The following is a 10,697-nucleotide window of genomic DNA, read 5'->3' on the forward strand; positions in this document are numbered from 1 at the left end:
CAGAAAAAAATACAATAAAGATGTCCTATTAATATGGTCATTTTTAACTACCTGGCACCAAGTTTTTTTAAAGGCTTGAGTAAAAGAAGTGGTTTTCATAAACAAAATTGAATTAACCTTGATTGTGTGCTATCTCTGAGAAGCGCTAAAGATGTATTTGATTAAATGTAATTCTGAAAATATGTTGATGTGGATTTTCTTGCACATGAATGTTGGTGAAAATATCTATCCATTTTACATATTATTATAGACTAAAAATAAAATAAAATAAATTCTTCAAAACTATGATTACATTGTATAAAAAGGAAGCTATATAATAGTTTAAAAGCAATAATTTAAGAAAAACATGACAAAATATATTAAACATTTGGTAATTAAAAATAGGTTCAAGACTGTAAACTTGTGCCAGTTCTAATATCAGTGGTGAGTAGTGAGTTTAGCTATATTTTCTTTGCCCACATAATATGTATGGGGAAATATGAGTTCTTATTACTCTGAGGTATGCATATTATTAAATTATTTTAAAATATTAAACTGTTTTAATATTTGTTTGAAAGTATATATAAATCCCAAAAAGGTTCAGCAAAAACTGAGATACAAGAATATTAACAACATAATATCATTTAAGTAGATTGCAAAATTCATCAATAAATATATTTTTAAATGTGTACATGAAGATATAACAGCTTCGAACTGGGGTGGTGTAGGTAAATGTTTCAAATAAAACATTTTTCAAGATTTTATTTATTTGATTTTAGAGAGGGGAAGGGAGGGAGAAAGAGATGGAGAGAAACATCAATGTGTGGTTGCTTCTCACATGCCCCACCCTGGGGACCTGGCCTGCAACCCAGGCATGTGCCCTAGACTGGGAATCAAACCAGCAGCCTTTTGGTTTGTAGGACTGCACTCAATCCACTGAGCTATGCCAGCCAGGTCAAAATAAAACATTTTTTAGGTAAGTAAATAATTGAAGTATCTTGGAAACAAAAGAAAGAAGAAAACTTGGTAAAACATATAGAAAGGAAGGATGGTCAAGGACCATATACAAAGAACCCAAGGACAAAGACACTGGTGGGTGAGTCAGGGACTGAATGTTGGAGGTGGGGGTGGGTAGTGCAGGAGACAGTGATGGGCGGGAAATGGGGACAACTTTAACTGTACAACAATAAAAAAGGGAAAAAAGTTACTTAATATTCAAACTATGAAAAAATATAAAATAATAAGCACCATGTTTTTAGGTAACATCCAGTAGTGAGGCCGGATGTGAAGCAGTCACTGAGGGACATGAAATCCAGGGCAGCAGGGAAATGTGGAGGCCTGGGGAACCGGGGTTTCAGGAGAGGAGGTAAGACGCACTGGGTGCCCTGGTCGGCACAGAGGATGACAGCGATACAGCCCTGTGATAGGATGATGCAGTTCAAACGGCTTTCAAAGAAAAATAGGAGGAGTGATTTAGAGGTGGCAGATAGGAACAATTTGGTGTGGATTGTAGTGGATGCCAAAGAATGGAATACTACAGGAAAGAAAGTGGGTTGAAGATGGCTTTTTGTTTTTATTTTTATTTTTTTCAGGATGTCAGATAAGACAAAATGGCTTGCCTGTGACTGCAAGGAGTAACAAATCACTGAGAAATGGAAAGAATTTTGTTTTTAATTCCAAAATTTAAAAGTGTGTCAGAGATTATCAACAGATTAAATTAAGAATGCCTGCCACATATTTAATTTTGAAGAAATTGAATAATGGCACAGGCATTTTAAAATACATTATTGAATTAAACATTATATATACACATACATATATACAAAGATATATTCATATATAATATGAATATATAATATATATAAATAAAATTACTAATTTAACTTTAATTTCACCTATTACTTAATAGATTTTATAGTTTTGTCATGTAGATGTAACATGAGGTTTAAAAGTTGACTGATTTGGAATAGTGCATACGTTTTTATAGATGCCAGTCTAATGTAGCCAGCTATATCGCTTACTTTTGAGATTGTTTGCCCTAATCCAAAATGCACTGGGTTTACCATCTTATTTTTCTTTTTTTCAAAATGCATTTGCAATATTATTCAGACTTTGCGAGTAGCCCAAATCCTCTTCAATTATTTAAGTATGGATTTATTTTGCTTCATAATATTTACTATATGGTACTACATCTTGCTCAATATTTAATAAAAATAAATGCAACAAAAATTTTTGCAATATCTCTAAACCAAGTTTCTTTTGCAATTTGCTTTGGCTCATATCCTTTTTTTTTCTATTTTGATTCTGAGAAAATTGTATGTATTTGCAAGAGAAAGTACCCAAATTTGTTGTACTCAGCCATTGAAAGAAAATCTGGAGAGCCCTGTTAGAAATCATTTGCAGATAACAAGATCTTCTGAAGAGCCAAGTGCCTTCTCAGTTGTAGGTTGTGAATATACTAACCAATTTTATGTTATTTTGCTTCTCAAAAAAGGCGCAGCATGATTTTGAACAAGGTAAAAGTGTTTTACCCTGACCAGTGAAAAACTTTCAGAAGCTATTCCAAATAGTCCTGGTGTGCTGGTATATGAGGGGATTCTCTCCTTCTTTATATCACCCACCCTTAGGGGACCAGAGACAAGGTTCTCTGATGTACTCTAACCAGGAAACGATTGCTACATGAAATGCAATACCAAAGAACAGTTTATTCATTAAACCAAGAAAGTTAACAGGAACCTGTTGGATACTTTTATTTCTGCATTATAAACTTGGGGAAAGTTAAATTTTATACTAAATATGGTAATTGGCATGAGGGGGTGAAATAGTTATGATATTTATTCATAAAGAGCTCCTGATTTCCTATATCAATAAATATGTTTATTATTACTTACAGTTAAGAGCTATCTATATAAATCCTGTTAAATTGTTTAAGTAACTTATTATTGTCATGAGGGTAGTGAAAATGTATTAAAACCTGACAAAAAAGGTGCAGTGGGAAAAGATGGAGAAGATACAGTATCCAAGATCTAAAACCATTTACAACTCCTTTTATCCCAAGCTTCTCTTATTCAAAAATACTCTTATTTCAAACATTCAAATTTTAGAAACACACAGGTAAACTCATGATATTTCTGAATGTTCTCTTTAGCACACCTAATATATATGTGTGTGTGTGTGTGTGTATATATATACTTTAAATTTTATTATCTTGGATGTTGCCTTGTATAGTAGGGCTTATTAGTTCAACAAATATTTCATTAAGTGGGCAATGATACAACAACACTCATATGGTAATAAAATAGCTCATTTTTTAAGTCAAAAAGAAAGGATATCTCTATTCCAGGGCAGTTCCCTCAAGATAATTGAACATGCTTTCATGAATAGTGGGTGCTTCACTTGGAAAAAAAAAAACACAAACCAAAACATTTAGACTAACACAAAAAAATATGGAAAACAGCCCTGCTTTACTTCCTAGTAAATTAATTTTCTATTAGTTAAAATGTTTTTCAGCATTTCTCTCCTAATCTATTTGATACCTTCTATTTTCTCTTCTTTTTTAGCCAATGACCATGCTCAATAATTCACAAAGAAAACAGATGAAATTGAAAGTGGTAGCCCCGGCTTGCACTTTGTTAGGCCCCACACTGAGTCTGCAGATGGGAGCTTTTTTCCCCCAGGAAGTGTGATTCCCAGGAAAAATACAATGAAATCTTTCTGTGTGATGTCCAGCACGCACCTTCCCTTTTTCATACTCCAGTTCTCACACCATATATTCCACCAGAGATAAAAGACAGTGAGTGATAGGGATGAAGCTCCAAACTCAAAAGGTTATTTCCTCTTGCCACAACTAAGTTCAACTTTCAAGAATTCTAGCTGGGCAATGCAAGTACATCCATGAAGTTTAGCTCATTGCCTTCTGCTTTTGTTGTACAGGGAATTCTCTGGTCTGACACAATATTGTGCTTTATAAAATGTTGGTGATTGAATAATTTCATAATCAAAGAAGGTTCTGAAAGATGCAGTGGCTACAGAGAAAACAAATACAAACTGTAAAAAACAAGTGTGTTGTCAAAACCATATTAAAAGCCCAATATCGTGTATTTAAAATAGCCAATACATGGCCATAGGAGTGTGTGTGTGTGTGTGTGTGTGTGTGTGTGTGTGTTTTAATGGAATCCAAACAGAAGTCTACTTCTGGAAAGTTAGATCATACTGACTTTATATCAGCTTTGATAAGGAAAAGATCCTATTATGTTCCATATCAAAGAAACAACCAATGGACAACCATAGAAATGAGCTTATCCAATCACGACCAGGTCTACGTGATGGACTGGGATCCTCCACTGAACTTTCATCCCATGAGACTTGTATCTCCTGAGACTCAGGCTTCTGACCCACTCTAGGGGATAGTTGCCACATCACTTTCCCAAAGTCCTTTTTGTCTTAATTACCCAAAATTATTTCTTGTAAGCCCTGATAACCCTAACAATCCACCAATTGATGCTAATAGGAATTGTTACTTTCTATCTCAGAAATTAAAATCTTCAGTTGATTACTCATAGGCAAAGGTTGGTGAACTTTTTCTACATAAGGCCAGATAGTAAATATATTAGGCTTTGCAAGCCATAGAGAGTGTATCACAATTACATGACTTTGCCATTGTAGTCCGAAAATAGCCACAGGCAATATGTAAAGTAAATGCAGTTGTTACATTCAAAAAGAAATTTATTAAAAGAAATAAAAAACTGGATGACTGGATTTGGCTACAGGCCATAGTTTACCATGATCTAAGATTTGATTGTCTTCTACTTCAGCCAAGGAAGTACACTAAAAGGGGAAATAAAGGAATTCTGTTCAGCATATTTGAAGTTCTTGGCATTAAAATGTATTATTCACCTTAGGTCCAGTATTGCATTGGGTTTGTCATTTTATAGAAGATGTAGTTTTAGATGGTTTGTCCTTCATTGCTTCTATTCAAAATACCAATATAATATAAGCCTATAAGCTGATATGGATATCAGAAAAGTTTCTTAGTAGAACTGCAAATGTATTTTGAAACAATTATAGAACATGTTCTTATTTCTAGCAGAAACTCCATGAAGAAAACTCACATCAGAACTATACATTTTAAAGACAGAACACAATGGAATTCAGAGTCTTAAAAGCCTGCATCTAAAAAAGTTTTGTTTTTTATCTTAATTTACAGAAACTGTATTCAACGTCTATAGGCAATTTTAGGATACCACTATAGGCTGAATTGTGTTCTTTCAAAACTCATGTTAAAATGCCCAGTGAAACATAATTTGGAGAGGAGATAGTTACTTACATAATAAAGATAGGTAGTTAATTTAAAAAAATAAAAAAACTGGGCTGTTAATGATATTGGGTGCTTCCATTCTGAACATAAGTATCTATGCCATATGTAATACATAGGTGTATATGTGCTACATATATACATATGCAGGTGGCTTCCCACGAGTTCACTAGAATGTCAACTATCTGTTGATTCCACAAAGTTAAGAAGGACCTAAACACGTTTATTCTGCAAATGTATTAATCGCAACATCAGTGCAGTTTACAAGCCCACGAAGAGTCTGTTTAGATCAATAGTGTTGAACTACGCGGAGCTGTTCCTCATTGTATTCGCTGGCTGTCCTTGCCTTCAGTGCCACCACGAGCAGACGACGAATTGAAGATTCCTTTCACTTGCCTTAAGATGTTCTATTCCTGATTCCAATTTTTGTATTAGTAAATTATTTTATTTTATTTTTATTTTATTTTGAGCCCTGAAATTCTGTCTCTTGAACTGAAGCATAATAATAATTAAAAAAAGGTACTGGGTAAGTCACAAAGTTTGGGGGATACCTAAAGAATCACTTTTAGAAGATGAACAACCTGGGATTATTCCCCAAATCCCTTCACAAAGCTGGTTTCGCAGGCCGACCGCGGCCCCCCGGTCAGCAGTCTGCAATATCAATAGCAGTCTGCCTACTGCACGGTCATGGCACTGTTAGCGCTGTCGGCCCTTGACTGTGAAAGTTGCTGCTAGCCCTGCTTCTATTGTTGCTTAGGAAACTCAAAGTCAGCACAGCTGCGCTGCTGCCAGAGAGGATAATCTGCTATTGCTGCTGATTCTTTTGACCATAATCTCTTAAACTAAAATTAAGGGCGAGTGTTCCTGGTTGCACAATGTTAGTTATGTGCCCACGCAATTGGTGCAAGTTATCCAGGGAAACTGTTATTGTCATTTTTGTATGCTATAATGGGTACCATGCATTGCATTGTTTAAGACCCAAATATGAGAAGGTTGTTGATGCCCTATAGCCCAAATAATATTGATAGTATTATATAGTTATTGAAGATTCCACCCCTTCCTAAAAATACTTATCAGTAAATAGCTCATAATATACTTACTTAGATGAAAAATGTTAGATGTATCTGTGATACAAGTTGCCCTTACACTATACACCAGTTCAAAAGAAGGTCTTCTAAATCTATTTCGAAAGATATCTTAACCTGATAACTTCCACCACTACCAACCTTCTTCAAGTCACCGACATTCAGGCTCTGGACACCATCTCCTGTCAGGTCTCCTCATCTCTTCTTACTCTTCAAATAAACTCCTGCACGGTAGCCAGAGTGATGTTTCATAGGCTCAAAAACATCAGGTTGTCACCCTATTTAAAACTCCCCATCACCAACAAAAAAAAACTTTCTAACTTCTTACCGTGTCTGTTGTACAAATTCCTGTATGATCTGCTCCCTGCCATGTTCTCTGCCCTGATTTAATATCAACCTTGTGCTTCCCCACGATCCTACCCTTTCTTGTTTCTCAGGTCATTTGTGTTGATTCCACATCTTCTACTAATGATCAGGATTAAATGCAGTATATTAGCCTTTTATTTTAGGTGGGAACATGAGACCAGGATAACAAAGGTGCTAGTTGGGTACTTGTTTTCTTAGCATCCTGGGTGACGCTGAGCAAGTTTGTAAAGATCATTTTTGTCAGATGCTAAATCACTTTCCATTTTTTGAAAACATATACAAATATTTAGTTACAAAACATCCAGATGGCAGCTAATTAGAATACATTTAAATATAACAAATTATAAAAATAATCAAGTAGGCACACAATTAGAAGATTATTTTGAGTCTGGCAAGATTCAATTTAACAAAGATGAGTTTTAAAAAAAATGCAAAACTTGGAGATTAAGGGAATCACAAGCCAAACCTGAATATATACTATTGAGGAAACATATTTGAAAGTTGAAATGGAGTCTTTACATTAATACGAGTTTTTGTGTAGGATACTGACAATAACATCAGACATAACTACGGACTTACCACACTGAGGATGACTTTCCACAACAAGGACACTGAATTTTAGAATAAATGTTTGACTAAATAAACTATCTAGAGGAGGACAAACACACTGGGAGGAATCTTAATGCACACAAGAAATGCTTGAACAAATGACTCACCTGGTCCAGAGATAATTGAAAGGAGCTGATGTGATATTCTAGGCGTCTTTTTAAGAACTATGGTATAAAATGAAAATTTCATATATGTCTGTAATTCAGGAGGTCAGAACAAGCACCAGAGTATGTGAAGCTGGCAGAAAGGAGGATTCAGCCCAATAAAACAAAGACTGGAGCGCGGTATTGTCCAACAGCGAAACTGGCCTCCCAGTGGGGTTTCATCCCTTCTGAGGCCAAGTGGTCAGAGAAGTCCTTTCTGCACCTAGAACTGAGCCACACCAGAATTCTTAGGTCACCCTAAGATTGTATTTCCATCTGGCACATATTTGCAGTAGAATTAAAAAAAGAGGCATAAGTAGACAGTAATATAACTTACAGTGTAAAATCATGTTTAGGAAATATCTCAATACAGCAATGTGTTCCCTGAAGCTTGAGATGAAAAGATATGAACTTTGAAAGATGAGATTACATTCCGAATAGAACCCTTTCCTAACTAGCTAGTGGCTGGAAAAGGTCATTATTTAATTGTGTGTAGGAGTGGAGACAGGCTGCGGAGTGGAAATACACTTTTCCTCAGGAAGAGAAAACACATAAAAATGTGACAGCTTTTGTATTTTATCTCAGTGTGTGAGGAGGGTTATAGTGCCGGCGCAAAAGCTAAAATGAAATAAAACGATCATTTCCTTCAATTAACTAAAATTCAGTGAGGTAATGCTCTCTTGAAAGGGAGACATCTTTAACATAAATAAAGGCTATAAAACAGTAAGTTTTAATGCTGCCTTTTATATTCTCTTAGAAGAGCACGGCATCAGTTCAAAAGGCAAGAATTTTCTTGTCTCGGTTTGGATGTTTGCAAGGAGTTAACATGCTCTTCTCGCTCTGTATTCCAAATCACTTGTGAAAGTAATATCCATATTGTACCTTGAAGAAAGGCCCAAGCAGTAAACTTTAATGGCTGCCCGAGTTGGCAATCATTTCATAAAGACAAGACACAGCACTGGAAATTGCCCTATAAATAAGATCCCTTCCAAAAAAAAATAAAATGGAATTCATGTTATCGACGTTCACTAGCAGCCATAAGAAGCATAAGAGAACCAGGAAGTGGCACTTGTTTCAAATCGGTCTCCCAGGCACTTGAAGGACGGACACCCTCAAAGTCAGCTTTGATCAATGGCAATAAGTACTTTGTCCAGCATTCAGAGTGGGCTGTCATGTGTTAAGAAACCTTGAGGAATTTAGCTACAGAATAGAAATGATCCAGACATTAGTGGCCCCGCAGCAGATTTTTCTCTGCACTGTCCAGTAATTCACTAGTACTCAGAGTTCTTGCAGAATAAAGTCTTTTTCCTTCTTGACCAGACCTCTAACTCCTCATCCCTGCTCCTGATTGTTGACTTCTGCATTTTAGTTCACATTCAGGCCTTATAGTCCCTGAAAGTTTTCTGAATTTCAGACTGGAGGGTGAGAGACCGACCATGCTGCCATTACTACTAATTATAAAAACACTCTTTGCTAGATGTATGTTCAGATGTGAGCCTGAGACATAAGACCACAATGTCTAGATCACGCCGAGTTTCTATGTGTCACGACTGCTTGTTGTAATGTACCATAGTAAATTAAGTTGCCCACATTAGAAAGAAAATACTCATGTAAAAGTATAAATGTTAAACCTATAAGTCCAAGCAAAACAGACAGAATAAAGGGGAGACCAAAGGTGAGAGCAAGGATGGGGGAAAGGGCAGTGAATATTATGCTGAGAGAGATAGAAAGGGCAGAAAAGAAATTGGAAAGACAAAGCAATTGGAAAGAGTAAGGAAACTAGAAATGCACAAACCTACAAGACAATCTTCTATACTAGATATCAAACTTATAGGGAGAATGTGAACTGAATTATAAATAGTAACATAAAAAACAACAGTGTTAATAGAAACTCATTTTGATTATTTCAGTAGAACTGAAAAAAATTGTTTCCTTTTCTGCAGAAAATACTATGATAGTCACTAGAAAATAAAAATTAATGTGAAGTAGAACAAAAACTTCTTATTTTAGAGTTCAACAAATTCTACTTCTTACCAACTGTTGGTGTTCTGAAGAATGTTCATCCTTGGTTCTTTTATCTGTGAAAATATAATTTCAGAGTAGATATATAATTTGCAGAAACTGTTTAAATCACTTTATGCAACTGCTTAACATTATAAAATCTCAATAATAATTCTTATAATTATTAATATGGTATTAATTTCAGTATGTTGTATTTTGTGGCTAGAGTCACTAAACATAAGGATTATGAGTTAAGATTATAAATAAACTGAGTTTAGATCAAAAATGTAGTCATCAAACTAAAAACTTTTTTCATAGTAAAGGAAATCATCAACAAAATAAAAAGACAACCCACAGACTGGGACAACATATTCACTGATGCATCTGATAAGGGTTTAGTACACTAAAAAGATAAAGTACTTATAAAACTCAAAAGTAAAAACAAACGGCCCAATTTAAAAAATGTGCAAAGGGTTTGAATAAATACTTCTCCAAAGAGAACATACAGGTAGCCAATAGGCATATGAAAAGATGCTCAGCATGACTAATCATCAAGGAAATGCAAATTAAAAGCAAAATGAGATACCATTTCACATTTGCCAGAATGGCTGTCATTAATAAATCAACAAACTACAAGTGTTGGAGAGGATGTGGAGAAAGGGGGGCTCTTTTGCACAGCTGGTGGGAATGCAGACCTGTGTACCCACTATGGAAACCAGTATGAAGATACCTCGAAAAATAAAAAAAAATGGATCTGCCTTTTGACCCAGTGATCTTACTTCAGGGAAAATATCTAAAGGAACTCAAAACACTAGTTTGAAAGAACATAATCACTCTTATGTTCATTGTAGCATTATTTACAATCACCAAAGTATGGAAACAGTCCAAGTGTCCATCAATAGATGAGTAGATAAAACATGTGAAGGACATTCATACAATGGAATTCTACTTGGATAAAGAAGAATAAACCTTTACCATTTGCAGCAGTGCGGATAGACCTGGAACGCAGTGCACTAAGTGAAATAAGCCAGTCAGAGAAAGACAAATACCATATGATTTCACTCATATGTGGAATCTAATGGCAAACTGATCTAACACATAAAACAGAGACAGACTCGTAGGTGGAAAGCAGATGACAGCGAGTGCCAGGGAGGGTGGAAGGGATTGAAAAATAGGGGAAAAAAGACTCAGGGACATGGA

This window comes from Artibeus jamaicensis, unplaced genomic scaffold (assembly GCF_021234435.1).
Source record: "Artibeus jamaicensis isolate MK-2021 breed Jamaican fruit bat unplaced genomic scaffold, CSHL_Jam_final scaffold_369, whole genome shotgun sequence".
In the NCBI taxonomy this organism is placed as follows: Eukaryota; Metazoa; Chordata; class Mammalia; order Chiroptera; family Phyllostomidae; genus Artibeus; species Artibeus jamaicensis.